Source organism: Leptinotarsa decemlineata, unplaced genomic scaffold (genome assembly GCF_025532065.1).
Source record: "Leptinotarsa decemlineata unplaced genomic scaffold, Ldec_3_MD MMD2_P_RNA_scaffold_1, whole genome shotgun sequence".
Classification (NCBI taxonomy): Eukaryota; Metazoa; Arthropoda; class Insecta; order Coleoptera; family Chrysomelidae; genus Leptinotarsa; species Leptinotarsa decemlineata.
In genome coordinates this window covers 36854-56318 of record NW_027412523.1, presented here as the reverse complement: position 1 = coordinate 56318, position 19465 = coordinate 36854, and the positions used below count along the sequence as shown (strand labels likewise).

The following is a 19465-nucleotide window of genomic DNA, read 5'->3' as shown; positions in this document are numbered from 1 at the left end:
ATCTCAATTTAAATAATCGTGAAATAGCAGCGGCAGTTTTTTGCGATCTTTCAGAAGCTTTCGATTGCGTGAATCATGAAATTCTGCTGCAAAAACTAGAAGTGTATGGCTTTAGAAATATATCTTTGAAATGGTTCAGATCATACCTGTCAGAACGTACTCAAAAAGTTAAACTCCCGGACAACATATCCCATCTCCAGACAGTTACTTGTGGTGTTCCACAAGGATCGGTTCTAGGCCCAATTCCTTCTTGTTATATATTAACGACCTAGCCCGCATTAATATATATGCAGAAATAACCCAATTCTCTGATGACACTACATTATTTTGACATTGCAAGAATGAAAGGGAACTACATGATTTGATTAGCAAGGATATTATAAAAATAAAAGACTGATGTGATACTAATCGCTTGTCTAATCTCAAAACTAGGATCATCACCCTCAAGTGCTCCACACTGGATATTTACCTTGGTACTCAATTAATAGAAAACAAAACGTCAGCAAAATTTCTGGGATTACAAATTGATAAAAATTTTGATTTTGAAGGTCACATAAATAACCTAAGTAAAAAAATTTCATCAGGATGCTTTGCAGTCAGAGTATCAGCAAATTAATTGAGCACTAATATGGCAAAAAATGTGTATTTTGCTCTCATTGATTCCCATCTGAGATACGGTTTTTGGGGAACGTGTTGCCAATACATGTTTGATAGGGTGTTTGTACTACAAAATTCAAGGATTCAGGAATTTCTGTCGACCTTTATTCAAAAGGCATAATATCTTGACCTTGCCTTCCATACTTATATTGGAATTAGTATGTCTGATGCAAAAAAAATATAGGACGCAAATTTTCATTTCCCCACGACGAAATACCAAAAATAAACTCAATAGAGATTTATCGACTCCAATATCATCAAAAATTGAGAGGTCTTTCATATATAATGGAAAAAAATGTTTAACCATTTGCTAAATGAGATCAAAGGCAAAACATGTACCACTAAATTTAGAAAGTGTGTAAAAAAGCTTCTGATTTCAAAAGCCTATTTTCTTTAGACGAGTTCTGTTCCGACAGAAATTTAAATTATATAAACAATTAATTTTTATTATTGTATTCAGTTCCTAGTGGTGTTTGAACTATGTGAATTTTTTTATTTTTTTGTTTGATGTTTACATTTGGCTCTGAAATGTATAGTTGAAAATGTTTAAGGAATAGATACTTACTTTCATTTTCTATGCATTCACTTTAATATTTTTATACTTTATAGTTTATATATTCTTATATTTACATGTATGTGTTGCATAAGAATATTCATTATTATCATTAATTATTTCAATATGTAGCATATATATTATTACTTTCTGAATAATTTTTCACCCTAAAATTCTGAAGTCAATAAATGTTCAAGTACTACTTTTAATTTGTATAACTCATATTCCTTAAAAAAATAACACTTTGACAATGATATGTTATCTTCTACAATACCTTGCAAGTTGTGTATCTTATATTTTTTAGAATAGTAATACTTTGTCAATGAGAGTTCATCTTCAACAATAAAGTACATTTTGATTTGATTTGATTTGACGGGTATGTACTTGTAAAGTGTACTTGTAAAGGGAAATATCGCCCCCTACGAACGAAAATTCTCAGGAGTCGAAAGTTGTGGGATCTGATGATTAACGAGGTCTTAACTTTCAACGAGTGATTTCTAGCACAGTAGCATTTTTGGGCGTCATAATACACGCCCAAAGATGCTATCGTATAGCAAGACACGTGTCGAGTCATTGTTCGATAGTTCATGTGATCTGAGGAAGATCAATTTGATCTTTCTCTTGAAGATGATCACTTGGTGATCGAAACACGTGTCGTGGTGTTGAAATAACGGTTTGGTGTTGAGAAAAAACTCCAAGTATTATTTATTACTACACCAAAGGTTCGGGGACAGTAATTTGCATAATTATGTTGAAAGTGTTTCTACCAGTTTTATGTGTTTGCTTGGTGATATTCATTGTAAGGCCGAATATTTATCGGTAAAAAATATTAATACACTACCATCGCTGTTCTTCAATATGCCATTCGCGTTTAATGAAATGAAAGAGAAAAAATTCCAAATTTGATAACAATAGAATGCAGGGTATATGTTTCCAAATAAGACAAAATGAGGAAAAAACGAATATTTCAATTTCAACTTACCTTTCACGCCTGAAATGTTTGCTCAAATATTTATAACCAGGTATGCTTGATTGTGTGAGATAATTGCTATATGTTATTTTCAAAATTTTCAACCACTTGGAAAATCTCAATGCCATTTTCTACAGATACCAAAATTGTGTGGTAGATTAGGTGTGTTGTATCTGAGTTCAAATAAGTCCTCAAATATTCAAACCAGTCGCGATTATAGGTCCAAATTAATATTTCAAAAAGGAAATGAACATACGTTATTGATCGTGAGTTTTATAGTTGCAGGGCGGAAAGAAATATAAACTTTTTTTTGTAATAATAACGATAATAATCTGTCTTTCAATTCAGAACTGGAAAAAAAATATATCGAACCATTGAAATAAAAAACAGCAATACTCTTCTACTCATGCAGAATGACGAAATTTGTGCTTTCCTTTAGACACAAGTGCTTTCTCTCTCTCTCACGTGAAAGATCATATCTTTTCAGTGTCAAAATGGAAGGAGTTGATGACTCGAAACAATTCGTAACGTGTTAGGGATCACACGTTAAAAAGTAAGACCTCATTAATCCTTAGCTCGCCACAAGTTTCGACTTATGAGGGTTGTCGTTCATAGGGGTGCGACAGCTGTTTAACGGAAAACATATTTATTTTTATTATCAACTTTTTCTATACAAAAGGGCTCATTGAGCACCAAAAATGTATGGTGGTTAATAGAAGGTTTTCTAATCCAAAATTATTAGTTTTCTCCTTAAGGTTTTGCTGCGGATTAAAAGTACATTATTTTCAAATTATGTTCGTTGATAGAGTTCAAGTACCCTGGCAAATCAACAAATTGTATGTATTTTTTTAGCAACATCATAATAAAAATTATTGACAAGAGCGTAGTTCACGCTTGAGGAAGCTTTTGAATAGCGAAACACGTCTCGCGGTTTTTGTAAAACCTTTTATAGGTAAAATCATACAGTAAACTGTATTAATTAGTTTAAATATGGATTGTCATCAAGTATCAGCTAGTTCTATTCAAAAGTATAACTGATCTCCAGTTAATTTTTGACAAAACATATCAGAAACACTCAGACATAGATAAATGATTTGATACTCGTATAAAGAAGTCTGTAGAATCTCACGTAGAATCTGAAAATATAACTAAACGAGTTGAGAACTGCTTTCGATATAATCAGAGTACTACTTTTTGAAAATTGTGGGTAATCCTACTCAGTGAAATTGAAAAAAAATATAGTTTTTCATTAAACAGTGCGATTTCAATTTTTTAATTCAGTCAGAATGTCAAGTACCTACTTTAGAATACATCCTGAGTGAAGGCACGACGTTTTATATCAAAAGACTGTGGAATCCTGTTTATTGAAAACCGGGAATTCACACCAAGGTTATTGCACTTCAGCATTATTTAACCAATAAACAATTATTTAACCAATAAACAATCAGTAAGTTCAATTAAGTAGATGTGGAAGAACATAAAATAATCAAATAAACATCTTACCATAATGCAGGTGTTTTACAGTTTGGAACCTGATGATAGCAGAATATTACTGGCAATCGTTTTGGGGATTTCTTGTAGATATAATTTAAAACATTATTAAAAGAAGATTTTCGAGTAACGTTGTGATGATCTTTCAGATTCGTGAATCGAAATATACCAATCGGGTTTCCTCAATTATCACGTATGAGAATCAACAGGGTTCTGTCTCAAGAATGTTCTAAGTATTCTCGATTTACAGTTAGTGTTGGAAATTATGTACATCATACATGATGATCCTTCAGGATTTGGCTCTCTGGCTGGATCTCTTGTGCTGAGCTCATTATGCTCACATGTTTCACATGATTCACATGTTTCATGTGAGCATTATGAGCTTGGCAGAAAACCTGGAAGACCACAACCTTGCGGTTGTGGTTGAGCAGGTCTTCCATGAATTTGGACGAGACTTTCTTAATGAACTTTGTTGCCTGCCTTATTCCTGTAAGCTTGTTCCACCAATTTAACGATTTAGCTTGCATCCACGAATCGATAGAGGCCTTCATAGATGTCTTCGGCAGCCCACTGAAGGGTTCTGGCAGACTATTCAACATGTCTCACAAAAAAGGGGTTTTCACATCTTGTTGGAAGATTGCTTACGCTTAGTCTATTCCCAAAAAGGGCAAGAAAACTATTCCAAATGAGTATAGACCAGTTGCTTTGCCATCAGTGATATCAAAAATCATAGAGAAAGCTGTAAACCAACATATTCTCAAATTTTTGGAAGGCTTCAACATGTTGAGCGATCATCAGTATGGCTTTTGAAAATAAAGATCAACAGGGGACCCTCTATCGTATGTCACCCATATTTGGAATAACGCAATCGAAAAATGGAGGGTCAAGAGCTATGGCGCTTGATATTACTAAGGCCTTTGAGCGTGTGGGGCATAAGGGTTGCTGGTCAAAATTTGATGCTATGGCTTGCCGGACAATTTTTGTGTATGGCTCTTCAGTTTCCTGAAAAAAAGTTCCCTGCAAGTTGCCGTTGATGGATATCCCTCTAATACTTTTACCATCAACTCTGGTGTTCCCCAAGGATCCATATTGTCTCCAAACCTCTTTTTATTGTATATCAACTTATTGGAAAAAACAAAAATCCAATATATTGCTTTGCTGACGGCAGCATTTAGATTCTAGGACATCGGTTGTGGATGCACATCTTCACCGGCAGCAGGAGGTTGAATATCTTAATGAGGATCTAGAAGTACTTTCGAGTTGGGGTGAAAGTAACCAGATACAAAACCCAGCGTCAGTTTTTTCCAAAAAGATAAATACAAAAACATTGTTTAATGTCTAAACAGGAATAAATCTGAAAGTTACTTCTTTGCATGATCTACACATCCATGTATAGAGTTACTTATTTTCAAATTGATTACTTCCTTTCTTTCTTTGGAAGATTCTCTCATCCCTTTTTTTGTATCAGATGGAGTAGTAGAAAGCCAAAAACTTTCTTTCCCAGGAATGAATCCCAATAACAAGACATATTAATATTATTAACAAGCATGTTACAGTTTATATCTGCCTATATACACACAATACACATACATATATACATACACATATACATACATACACATATACATGAATACAATACTAATTCATCAACTAGAAACACCTGAAGCGAGTAAACAAAAAATAAAATTAAGTAAACATTTAGGAGAGTTAAGCAAAAAAATAGGTGGAACACTTGTGTGCAGCAAGCTAGGAGAGTAATTGAAAAAAAACATAAGGCAGATATAGAGCTAATAAGTAAAAACATAGTTCAGGTGTATTACAAAAAAAAACATGAATCAGCAGTGATACAGTAGTAGTAATGAGCTCACATGGTAGAATAAATTTCAATTTGGGCTCATGTATTTTGACTAGAGTGTAAAAGTTTTTTAACGAGGTTCTTAACTTGACCAATAGGTTCATAATAAATGTCGAGATTTTCACAGAGTTGATTGTAAAGTTTGCTCATTGCAACAACTGGTGACTTGAGTAATATGTTTGTTCTAGAATTTGGTAGATAAAAAGTCAGTTCATTTCTAGAATTGATTCGTGGAACATGAAAGTTAAAGTGGGAGAGTAGTTCGGGACAGTCAATCAGATTATTCACTAGTTTATAAACGAAAATTATAGAGTAGTAGGTTCTTCGTTTTTGAAGGAATAATAATTTATTCAGTAGTATTCTGTTGTCGATGCCTTGTTCAGGGTAAACTCCTTCTAGCTTGTAACTAATATATTTCATGAAGCCTCTTTGTATAGACTCGATTTTGTTTATGTGGACATTGTATATGGATGACCATATAAGGGAGGCATATTCCAGCCGAGATTTGACGTATGCATTGAAAAGAGTTAAAAAACTGTCTCGGTTACGAAAGTTCTTACAGTTACGATAATTAAGCCCTAGCATCCGTTTGCCTGAGCTCGTTATTGTGTCACAGTGGATGGAGAAACTCAGTTCAGGGTCAAATGTGACACCAAAATCCCTTTGATGAGTGCTTATTTGAAGAGGTGTATTATTTATGCAGTAATCATGAGAAATAATATTATGTTTAAGGGTGTATTCTGAGTATTTACATTTGTTTTTATTGAGGGGAAGATTATTTTTGGTACATCAATTGTACAAAAAGTCAAGGTCTTTTTGTAAGGTTAAGTAGTCCTCCTGTGATGAAATGGGCCGATAGATTTTCAAATCATCTACAAAGAGTAAGAAATTGCTAGAGGGATTATTTCCTATGTCGTTAATGAAGAGTGAGAATAAAAGAGGTGCTAAATTGCTTCCTTGAGGGGCACCACTGTTTGCAATAAATTGGAACGATTTGTGACCCCTATAATCTACGAATAGGATACGTTCAGTTAAGTATGAGCGGAAAAGGTTTAAGAGTTGGGAGTCGAATCCATATTGGTGAAGTTTATTGATAAGAATGTTATGATCCAACTTGACAAACGCCTTCGAGAAATCTGTGTAGACAGTATCTACTTGTAGGTTATTATTAAGTGCATTACTTACTGATTGTGTGAAGCACATTAAGTTAGTTATTGTTGATCTTTTGCTAAAGAAACCGTGTTGATTGTTTGATATTAAATTCTTAACATCAGGAAAGATTCTGTTGTGTACAAGCACATCTCAAAAGCCTTTGCAAAGTTTGATAACAAGGTTATAGGTCGGTAGTTTTGGATATTGCTTATGGCACCAGCTTTGAAAATTGGGCAAATTTTTTATATTTTCCATTTGTTAGGAAAGCATCCTGTACTCAGTGCTAGATTGAAGATTGTTTGTAATGGTATGTCTAGGAGGTGTGCACAATCTTTAACGAAAAAGCTAGGTATGTTATCATCCCCGCTTGTGAGTTTTGGTTTTAGTTTGTTGAGAGAATTGCAGATTTCAAATAGTCAAAAATGTTTTAAAGAAATGATAGGATTGTTTGAGGTAACACTCGTGTGTTCATATGATTTTAGAGGTGGAGAATATGCACTTTCAAAAAATTGCGAATGCATTAACGATTTCGGAGGCCCTGTTGTATTCAATATCGTCCCAGAATAGAATACTAGGAATTCTTGATGTAGCTTTCAGTTTTCTAAAAATTTTATTTTTTCTTTTGATATCGTTGATTATTTCATTATTGTACCAGGGAGGATATTTTCTAATGCAGTTGTGACTAACCGGAAAACACTGACTAATAATTGGGGTTAATAACGAATAGAATAATTCTGTGACTGAGTTAACTTCTGTACAATGGTCGAACCGAATCGGATATAATAATGTCAGGTCAGACATTTCCGCTTTCTGCTTCGATTAGTATGTTAGGGATTGAAATGGACCAAATGGCTGCTTCTCAAAAGCTTGGAACACTGATGCCAATCAGGAAAGGGTACACACCTCAGCAACTTTTGATGTTTTATAAAGCTCAGATAGTCTGGATGTCTGGAACATCGAAGAAAGATTCTTATGTTTTTCTTCTCCCTCCAACTCATAAAATTTTCGAAATTATATTCGTTTTTTTCTGCTAGCAGCAAATTATTCATCGCAATATTTGCTTGCTCGGTAATATCTGGTGGGGTAGCACAAATTTCATGATCGTTGTCACTCATTTTTACGAGATACTGAATGACAGCTCATAATTAAAACAAATGGTTGTTGATACACGTTGTTGATATAACTAGATTCATTACCAACCTACAAACTGTTGAACAATAAATTCACTGAAAATTAATTCTTATTTCGATTTAAAAGAGAACTTGGAGAGAAAATTCACTGATTTTTGCCTTTGGCAATTGAATGTATTCATGAGATCATATTTATCAGAGTAAATGTTACATATCTCATCATTTTTAAAAATTTCTTATGGAAGTGGCCGCCATTAATTTAGATTACAGGTGTATTCTAAATGAGCCATTACCTATCTGCTGCCAAACGCGTAATATACATAAAATTCAAGTACCTAATAACCTAAGCTTTTCTCAAGTTAACCAATTCCAATATCAAATAGTTCAACTTAGAATAGTGTTTATTACTTCTGTCGGACGTCCCGAGACGCACGCGTTTTTTTCTTCGTTGGTTTGAATGCGGTAATATGTCTGGAACTATCAGTCAATTTAAAAAAATTCATCTGATCGGCGCTTGAGGAAGTTAATGTGTAGTGCTAGTTAAAATCTCGCAATGAAGTGTTCATCACATCAAAGATGAATTAATGTTGCGAAGATATGTGATCTAAAGTAGAAAAAAAAATTAAAATTTTGAATTTACCTCTCATATCTGTAATTTGTGTTGATATATTTATATGCAGGCATACTTGAATTGAGCAGGTACTCTCTTAGAGTGATTTTGAAAACTTCAAACCATGTAAGGTTTTTCTCGGCCATTTCTAAAGCACAAGAATGTGAACCGGGTCCTAAAAAACACTTGTGATACCTAGTGTATGAGCTTTCGATCGTCGCTACCTAACGGATACAACATAAAGGGATTTTGTTTGTTAGTATACGTCATGTCTGTAGTTCTTTATCGATTTTCGGACTTATTTATCCACGTGCCCAACATAGTTCACAGTATTTGATTAATAGAATCCAAGGTGAAATTTTTACTATACAGTGTCATCCCCAAAGTATGCACCATATGGGAAACTTATTTGTTAAGGGTTTTTCGACAAAATATTATTCCTGATAAAAGTTTGTGCATCCCCCAAAACTCAACATGCACCTACAAAATACAGTAATATACGAGGAGCCTTCAAATATTTGATTTTGAGACAGGAGAAAAGTACTCTTATTTCGAAAAATTTCGAGAAATGTTATTTGAAAAAGTTGTTCAGCATTGTAAAATACATCTAAATTTGAAGTCATGGCCATCTAAATGGAGTTTTATTTCCTTACCCATTTTTTAAAATACGCACTACGAAAAAAAATGCTGAAACGATAAATAGACAGCATCCTGTATAAAACGGTTTATTCCAAAACAAAAATGTTATATTACGAACTACACAACTATGGTGTTAACCACGGTCAATTTTTTTGAAGAGTCCAAAATATTTCTCCAAAATAATCTCCAGAAAATCAATCAGTTGGTTCCAAAATACCTATTTTATTTTGATGTTTTGTGATATGATTTTATTGAATATTGAGTTCTTGTGACAATACTGTATAATTTTGAGTAATTTTCGGTGTTAACAAAAAATAATAATAACTTTGCACCAAAAAATTTGAAAATTATTTTACTCTTCAAAAAAATTGACCGTGGTTAACAACATAGTTCTGTAATTCGTAATATTGCAGGCTTTTAAAATGAAATGTTGTATACAGGATGCTGTCTATTTATCGTTTTAGCAAATTTTCCTTTTCGTGGTCCCCATTTAAAAAAAATGGGTAAAAAAACTTCACTCAGAGGGCCTTGACTTCAAATTTAGATGTATTTTTCAATGATGAACAACTTTTCTAAATAATATTTTCCATATAACGACAGAGTTAACGATCGGTTAGAAATAATTGGCTTTCACCAATGCAAATCTTGCAGTTAATATTGGTAACAGTTGCTTAAGTTTAACTGGCCAAATGTGTACCTGTTAAGTTCTATCGTGTGAAACATAACCTAACATAATTGTAGAATGATAAACAGGTAAACATTAGGATGTCAGAATACATGTAAGAAAAAGGATAAGAAAAACTTTAGATAGTCAAAACTCAACATTTGTTGAAATGGATGTGTTACAAGACCAAGAATATGGCCAAAAACATAATGACAACAGATCAGGGCAGAATGTAATTGTAGATTCTAGGCGAGCCTAGAATTATATTTGATATTTCAAATTCTCCCAGACTCTGTATAATTTGAACACTACGATGATGTAAGGAACTCGTCGAATTGAACTCTTCACATAGTTCTGACCACTTTCTAGCCTTTTCAGCATTGCTCATAGCGTCTGTCTTCTTGAATCCAATAAATTTTGAGTACTCATGTACCAGTTCCCTGAAAAGGGTTTTCTCAGACTTTGTAAAATTTGGGGCTCTCGTACGTTTTAAATCACCCTCCATAATTCTCTAACTGTCGCTGCGCACTTTGCTTCTTTCACTGCCAGTCAGAGATGTAATGACCACGGAACGAATAACTCTCGCTTGAATGGCAACGCCTCACAATTAGCTAACTGCTTCTTCTCTAACTGTCGATAAAGGCTGGTGAAAGAAATGCTGTCAATCTATCCGTTAAAGTACCCTCCCTTACCTAACTGTCAGTCAGGTAACGAGCCGATAGCTCTGTTCTGGTGAAAGTGGTCCTTACTCTTGTCTCAAAATCAAATATTTGAAGGCTCCTCGTATATTACATGTGTTTTACTGTATTTTGTTGCTGCATGTTTAGTTTTAGGGGAAGCACAAACTTTTATCAAGAATAACTTTTTATCGAAAAACAAAGAAGTTTCCCATATGGTGCATACTTTGGGGATGACATTGTATAATCCTCGATTGCCGTTCAGTAATACTCGTAAACTCCCATCACGAACATATTATTCGAAACATTCAAATTTGTCAAATTACATCAATATGTTACCAGTTCAATATAAACTTTCTTTCCATTAAAAAAATATTCATTGAATCATGTCTCCATGCAGAATGTATGTTGAATAAAACATTCAAAATACTTCGTTGATCTCCGTTTTAATTCCATAGAAACTTTTTATGCATCTGGAAATATCAATCATCACGAATATGAAAACTACTCGAAATGTGACCTGGATGTAATTACTGCGTTTACTATATTCAGATATCTAGATGTGGCACGAATATACACCAAAAGTGCAATATCTGTATTAATTTTTTCACTACAGAGTGATTCTTGTAGGGTAAATAGAATCGTGTGAATTGAATCAATGAGTTCACCCTCCAAGTTTTTGAACCAAATAGATAACTACAACAAAAACTCTTCCTCTATCACTTTCTGAAATAATTTTTCGAAGTGAGGATTTCCATGCTTTAGGATAAAGTTATGTTGGGTTGAGAAGTAAATGTTCTAAAAAGAGTTTTTCGAAATAGTTTTGTCAACGATTATAAAATATATAATTTGCCCATTTCTTTTGGGAAAAACTTTGAATTTCAGAATGTATAGATGAAACTATATCTATACCATTATAAATGTGAAAGTTGGTGAGAATGGATGTGTGTATGTATGTATTTTGTGGCTCTTTCACGCCTAAATGACTGTACGGATTTAGATGAAATTTCACATAAATACAGTTTATACATCAGAATATAATACAGTGTCTAAAAGCCAAATGAAATAAATTCATTATTTCGGTTACGGATTTTAACAAAATCCCGAAACACGTCAAATTTAAATTATAATTTGACATCACCTTTAGCCCCTACCTTTAGCCCCCGTTGAATGACAAGAACAACCCTCAATTTTTTAAATGGGAAGTATAGGCTTGTGATATATCGTTTGAAAGGTCTCTTCATTCTTCATTCAAAAATGTTATCGCTTTCGAATTTATCGCAACAATTATGATAAAATAAATTAAAATCATGTGGTTACCGATAAAATACACTCAAAACTTATTTCATGTTGAGGTATTGACAATAAGGACAAAAACCATGGCAATGTTCTTTTTAGATGGTAATCTTTAAAAAACTGTAAATAATTTCCGTGGCAACGTTAGTTTGAAACGCCTTGACAAGTTGTTTTGTATGTTATAACTTTATTGGTCAGTATTTCAAGTTTGAAGTTCGTTAACTTCAAGTCTGACAAATGGTTACATTAACGAAAATGCATAAAATAACAGTTTTACAAATGATTGGTTTCGGAGATGCAACCCGAACACAACAGGAAGTAGCTTGCCTGTTTCGTGAGGAATTTCCTAATTTACGGTCCATATCTCAAGAAATAATAAGCAAAATAAAGAAGCAATTTCGCGAGTTTGCTCATGTGGGGCAGATGAAAAACGCAGCTTCTAAGGCAATGAGTGATGAACTCAAATTAGATGTGATGCTTGAGTTTAAGGGAAACCCACATACAATGAGTAGAAAGGCATCTACTACATTCAATGTTAGCCATACAACGATAGTAAACATAGCAAAAGAAAATAAAATGCATCCCTATAAAATGATATGCACTTAGGAGCTCATGGAAGACGATTTTGATAGAAGAACTTATTTTTGTGAGCAAATAATGGACTTGTGTATAACAATATTATCCAATTAGTAGACGTTATGTTTTCTGATGAGTGTACTTTGTCTCTTAACGGTCATACTGATAGGCAAAATTGCCCCTACTGGTCAACGGAAAATCCTCACTGGATTAGAGAAAAACACACGCGATACCCTAAAAACGTTAATGTTTAGGCAGGGATTGTAGGAAACCATATCGTTGGTTCGTTTTTTAATGAGGGCAACTTCAAAATGAAGTCATTCCAAGTGGAGCAAATTCATATCCTGATCCAGAATATAAATATATGGCTTCAGCAAGATAAAGCATGACTACATTACCAAGTTAATGTCTGGCAATACCTCGATACAACATTTCCCAATCGGTGGATAGGGAGGCGAGAATCGATTGAATGGCCAGCGCGATCACCTGATCTTTGTTCATTAGATTTCTTTTTATGGGGATATATGAAGAACAATGTGTACAGAACCAAACCGTCAGATTTGAATGACTCAAAAGAACGAATAACGCTTGTGATTTGGTCGGTCACGCCTGATATGTTAAATAATGTTACAAGATAGTTTTAGTTAAGATTGGGATGTTGCCAAGACATTCACGGTGAACATTTCGAACATCTACTTCGTTAACATCCATAGTTCTTTTTCGTATTCTACATTTCATTACGTTTTACATTACATTTTAGTTTTTGAGTGTATTTTATCGAATTTCGGTAACCACATAATTTTAATTTATTTTATCTTAACTGTTGCACTAAATTCGAAAGCAATAATATATTTGAATGAAGAATGATGATACCTTTCAAACGATATATCACGAACCTATAATTCCTTTTTAAAAAATTGGGGGTCGTACCTGTCATTGGAAGGGGGTTGAAGGTAGGGGTGGCATTTTTACGTTGAAGAATGTCGAATTATAATTTATATTTGACTTTATTTGGCTTTTACACACTCTTCTGTGGTAGCCACTATACGCAAAATAGTGAGCCATAAATACAATTAAATGGGATTCTTTTTTTACAATGCACATTTCAGAATATCTGTCAAATTCTTAAGGAAATTGATACAATTGTCGTTTCAAGTATTTAATATAGATAAACTTTATCATTTATACTAAGCAATTTGGACGAATCGTTTGAAAGTTATCACGACAAGAATAATTTGACACAACACAGTAAGACATAACGCGTCGCATCTACTGTAAGAGGTCGGAAGACGATGCGCGGGGGTAGAGGGGCAGTTTAAGCAATGAAGCGCTGTTGCCCGCTCTTATATTAATGTACAGCCGAAGCTACTGACCCTAGAATTTCGAAATATGCAGATAGGTTCTTTGTATAGTGTATAATCAAGAAAGGGAATCAAGAATTTCAACTCCAAAAAGGGAAAAATAGGAGTTTGAAGATTGTATTGAATTTTGTCAGTTCTGAAGTATGAAACCTGAAGTTTTCCGTTGATAAAAAATATTGTAACTATTTGTTTGAAATGGTCTGTCACGAAACTTAATGTGACAAACGAAATTCCACGCGGGGAACAACTAGTCAGATATAATCTATTCAATAATTAATGAGGGGTATTGAAAACACTTCATTCCAGAAAATCGATACGAAAAAGTGGTGAACTGGCTCCTTCGCCATTTATCAAGCCGCACTTAATATGCTTGATAATTTATTTCATTTCCCAAACTTACTACCAGACATACGTCATCACGTGTTGATCTTTGTATTACTAGAAAAATACTGCACCTTTCAAGTGAATTAATTTGTTTAAATAATTGTCATCACCCACATTACCATTCATGGTAATATTCAAACAAGATTTAGTAATTTATTCGGAGAGTGGAGAATATTCAACAGGTATTCTACGGGCATACTCTCATAGAAATCATTAATTTTGAGTTCATGTATATTGAAAAATATATTATCTGTATATGTGTTCTTCGAGTAGACAAAACAGTTGCATCTCAAATGGCTAATGAATAATTCACTGAACATATTCATATAAAAAGTTCATTAATATTCTCGAAAATTTTAAATAACAAACGGATAAAAAACTGCTATAACTGACAGTGAATATATATTTCAGTAAAAGGTCATGAGACTACACTGAATTTGTAATGAAGATTATTATCAAGCAGCAAAAGTACGCACCTACATCATGCAATTCACTGCTGGATGGAAAATTTCAAAGTTCAGGTAATCAAGGGCGATCTTGGAAAAAAATCATTGCAGATTATTCGATTTGGTCGAAACTTGAAATGAAACCATGTACATTTCAATAAACCATTCAACAAAATGTTGAAATTATATCTGCACCATACTTATCACCATCCGGTGTGCCACAAGGCTCCAATCTCGGACCCCTGCTTTTCCTTATCTTCATAAATGCGATCACCTTCGAGCTTTTGTGTGGCAACTCACTTTTTGCAGATAATTTGAAGATCTTTTCATCTATCACAAGTTTAGAGAGCTGCTCTTACCTCCATTCTCTATTAGACCTGATAGATAACTGGTGTCAAATCAATAATTTGGCAATGAATGTTGGAAAGTGCATATTTTGCCTTTTTACAAGTAATGCGTATAGTATTGATTATTTTTATACTTTCAAGGATGAAATTCTCCTTCGCGAAGAAGCTGTCCAAGGTCTAGGGGTGACGTTCGACAGCAGGTTGACATTTGTTGGCCACACCAATACTGTGCCTTAACCATACTTCATTCGTTCGCTCCAAGTTAGAGTATGCTACTTTGATTTGGTATCCCCGTCATAATGTACATAAGGAAATCTTGGAAAATGTACAAAGCCGTTTTCTGAAGTTTCTCACATTTAGAACGAATAGCGTGTACTCCGCTAGAGGAACTGACTACTCCACACTACTCCAAAGATTTGATCTGCCTTCCTTGGAGCAACGTAGAATTTCATCAAGTATTATTATGTTATACTAAGTTTTGCATTGTTCCATTGAAGCACCTTCGTTACTAGAACAAATTAACTTCAACTTACCTCAAGTTACTACACGTAGACAGATCCCTTTCTATAAACCTTTTACTAGATCCAACCTTAGAAAAGTGCCTCCTATAAATTTGATGTGTGAAAATTGTAATACCCACTGCAATCAATGCGATATTAATTTCGATCTACTGAAGACCATATTATCCAAATTTGAACAAACTATCATGTAGCTTACTGTCTTCATTTCATGTTATTTACAAATAATAATTAATTAATGTGATATTTTTTCTCAATTCGATCGTATATGTGAATTCATTTGTCAAATTTTCAATATGTCAATCTTTTGTTATATATTTAGCTCAAGTAGCCTTTATTTAGACTGCATTATTATATTATATATTGTCCTGTGAATGGATTCATCTGTTGGGTAATGAATTTTGTTTTCATTTTCTTTTCTTTTCCATATTCACATCTGTTCACAAAAACATCTAAGAATGCCAGATTCCTGTGGGTTTCTGGTTCCATTGTGAATAGGAATTTTGGGTAGAGAGTGTTTGGATATCATAGAAATTTGTTGAGTGGTTCCACGGCGGATTACTCTAGGGACCGATGTTAAGCAATGATCTGAGATGGCGGTTATATCTGCTGGGAATATTTTGCTAATAAGCCGTATCATGTCGTTGATCGGAATCATCGAGAAGTCAAGACTCAGTAGTATGTCTCCAGGATCTAACTTCACGACCTCCAGGATTTTGGAGAGGACACAAAAACAGTTATACAAAAATCCGAAGCCTTTCCGCCACTTCTGTGTGACTAACTAAAAATCCATGAGTAGATGGTGTTACTAAGACCCATCGTAAATACGATAAGTTCACCATCCTATGAGCTGACCAAAAACTTGACAAGCCTACTGTAGGCATTCATAGGAAAGACAGAGTCATTCATTAAGGACTCGGGACACTTCATCGAAACTAAGTTAGAAATAGAAAGGTAGGTCTTCCAGGTAGGTGGAAATAATAAAATATGGAACTGTATAGAAGTAAATGCTGAAACAAAGTATATATAAAATATTCGTATACGTATAATTTCAAAAGAGGAATGAAAACTTGAGTTACAAAAAGTTACAAATCATGCAATGTAGCAGTACTGACACAAATGTTATTCATAGTATCATTAAAAGTGATTGTGGATACATGATACCATGAAGTTCAGAGAGTCGAAATGAATAAAGCAGTGTTCACAGATTTCATTGAAGCTACTGAACATAAAACTCAATGGTGATCGTAGCACAACATTTGTGCGTGATGCTTCGCAACAGAATTTCAGGCTTTGTCGGCCTTCACTTCTTGGTACTAAGAAACTGATCTCGGGTAAAAGAACCGTACTGTCAATATTGTTGTTTAGTAATTAATGCAGGCATTTTATACCAAGGATAACTCTCCTATTTTCCAAAGATGTCATATAAAAGCGTGCCAACAAAATGTCAGGATCGATGCTTCTCGTGGGGTATTATCCATCAACTTTAAGACATAAGTATTTCCGGAACTTCCTCTGCACGCTCTCAATTGATGTTTTTGGTAGTCGTAAACTGGATTCCATAACACAGGGCCATTAATACTCTAACTTAGATCTGGCATACGCAAAATATAGCAATTATAAGATGACAAAACTTTTGAAGTTTTTGCCATTTCTGTAAATGAATCCAAGCATCCTATTTGTGTCAGCAGTCATATTCCTTATATGTGTTGTAGATGTTAATTTACTGTCGTATGTTATACCAAGATCTTTTATCTCGTGTACGCGGTTGATTGTAGTATTGTTGATTGAATAATCGTACATTAAAGTTCGCTTTTTTGTTGTAGACGATTATTATTACATCAAAGTTTGATTACTTCTAATTCATGTTGTACACGTTGGTAGTCAGTAATGTCGTCGATTTTATAATATAGTTTCAGGTCGTTTACAAATAGTAGACTAGGAATATTCAAAAAGGTTGCCAAATCATTAATAAAAATCAAAAATAACAGAGGTTCAAGAATAGAACCTTGTGGTACCCCAGATGTAACTACGTACTGAGCCGATTTGAAAGATTCATATTCGACGAATTGTTTTCTGGTAACTAGATATAATTCAATTAGAGTTAGCAATTGGTTAGAGAGTCCCAATTTTTTCAATTTGCTGAGAAGAACGTGATGGCCTATAGTCTATTTGATCGAAGTATAAATAAACAACATCGACTTGTTTTTGCTTGTCCAGGTACGTACAGACATATTGATTTAAACATGCAAGATTTATCATACATGATCTTTGTTGTACGAAACCATGCTGAGTAGGAGATATATATTTTTGAATATCAAATTTTGCACACATATCTCGAAGAGTTTGGGGAAGTTACAAAAAATTGAAATTGCCCTGTAGTTTGTGATATCGCTAGAGTCGCCTTTTTTATTATCGGACAAATTCGAGCCGTTTTTCACTGTTCAGGGAAGGCACAAGTTGTAAAAATTAAGTTGAATATGCCTATTAGAGATATCGAGAGAACGTCGATACAGTCCTTTATCACAAGACTAGGAACATTGTCAACGCCTGCGGTGAATTTATTTCTTAATTTTTTCGAAACGGTAACAATATCGATTTTAGAGAAAGCAGGGATGTTTAATGTATCTTAATCAGAATCATGAGAATTTTCACGAAGCATATTCTCGTACGAAACCAGTATACACTTCTTAGGTACTTGGCGTATCCATTGACAATATCCCCAGGCTTATCAAATACCTCATCACCAAGTTTCATTATACCCGGTATACGCGAATGTCCTTTTTTTAATGTGTGTGAACTTTCAAGTGGCAGCAGGAGGTTGCATATCTCAGTACATTATTCTTTCAGAACATCAATAAATCAACATTTCATGATTAAAAAGTACTCAAGTTCAATTAGGACAACAGCTTCTTTATTATAATTTCGTAAAATGATCTACTTATAGATCACTAGTATTTCATGATAGGTTTTTTCTTAGTTTGATCACAATTTTCAAAATTCTATGTTATGTAGGGAGTGCATTTCTCAATGTCAAAATTCTTAGTTTTACAATTTGACATCATGGTCGACGTTTTTTATATTTCAAAATTCAAAACTGTTCCATATAACTCCATATAACTCATAAATTTAGTCACTGTATTTCTATTTTGAAATACCATGAGGTCATGATGGAATTCCAATATCCTCAGTCCGAACTCATTTTTGCTGGTGGAAAAAACTTTTCTTTCTGATTATTTTTTATAATGTTCTCCTCAGATAACAATCTACTCTAATCAATTTAGAAGTTCTACTCACCAGATGTATAAAAAGGCCGTACTCGTTAACCAGCGAAAAATGGCACTATTAAAGTAAATTTTTGAAAAACAAAATTTTAGAAATGATGTATTTTCGCTGACTCAAAATTACCGTTTGGTCACTAACCGTCGCGAAGGAACCAATCAATCGAAACTTGCACTATCGCCAGATATTGCACTATCGCAAATAAACCGTCCGCGATGGTCAATCCACACCATAGAAATAATTGTACACCAGGTTATTGTTATACAAATTTGTGATCGCTAACCTGTTAATGATAAGGAGGTCCAAGGTAACTTTCAGCGGAAGGTGATTGCTAAGGATCTTTTTATCCTTGGAATGAGGACATAGTCCGAAAATGTTGAATTGTTAGTTGAGCAAAAAATCGGGGCTGAAGATTTTGGAGTCGCTTGATTGAGATTTTCAATTTCAGTATAAACAACAAAGTTGACCAATCTGGATATATATAACCATGAACTCTTCGTACATACAGTTTGTCTCAGTGAGCGGAAACCATATTAAATTTTTTTTAACGGATTATATGAAAGAAATATAGACTACATAAAAATTCATGACTTTACTTGCTATTACAGTTTATTTCTCGCATCAAATCCTTCTTCGCCTTAGCTATGGGCACACTATACAGTGCATTTCTTTAAAGTCCCCCCCTTTTATTTTTTGAACAGGTCAACTCAAAAAATCGAGATTTGATATAATGAAAGTAATGCATGAATACTTCATTTTGAAGTGAAATTGACAGATGAAACTTTCAAGATGGCGACTGAGCGCCATCTTTGTCTATATATATATATATATATATATTATATATATATATATATATA

The 19465-nt window shown here is 33.8% G+C and overlaps 1 protein-coding gene across 2 annotated transcripts in view; it reads right to left on the bottom strand.

Annotated features, from left to right (window-relative positions):
- The window catches only part of LOC111511675 (sodium channel protein Nach), a 51686-nt gene extending 32776 nt beyond the window's left edge, over window positions 1–18910 (bottom strand). The window contains exon 1 of one of the 2 annotated variants that reach the window (XM_074177175.1): window positions 18624–18910. The gene's annotated coding sequence lies outside the window, so the exon portion shown is untranslated. Of the gene's footprint in view, window positions 1–146; window positions 412–18623 lie in introns of those variants that run through there. The other variant, XM_074176708.1, reaches the window with a different exon arrangement.
- Between the last annotated feature and the right edge of the window lie 555 nt (window positions 18911–19465).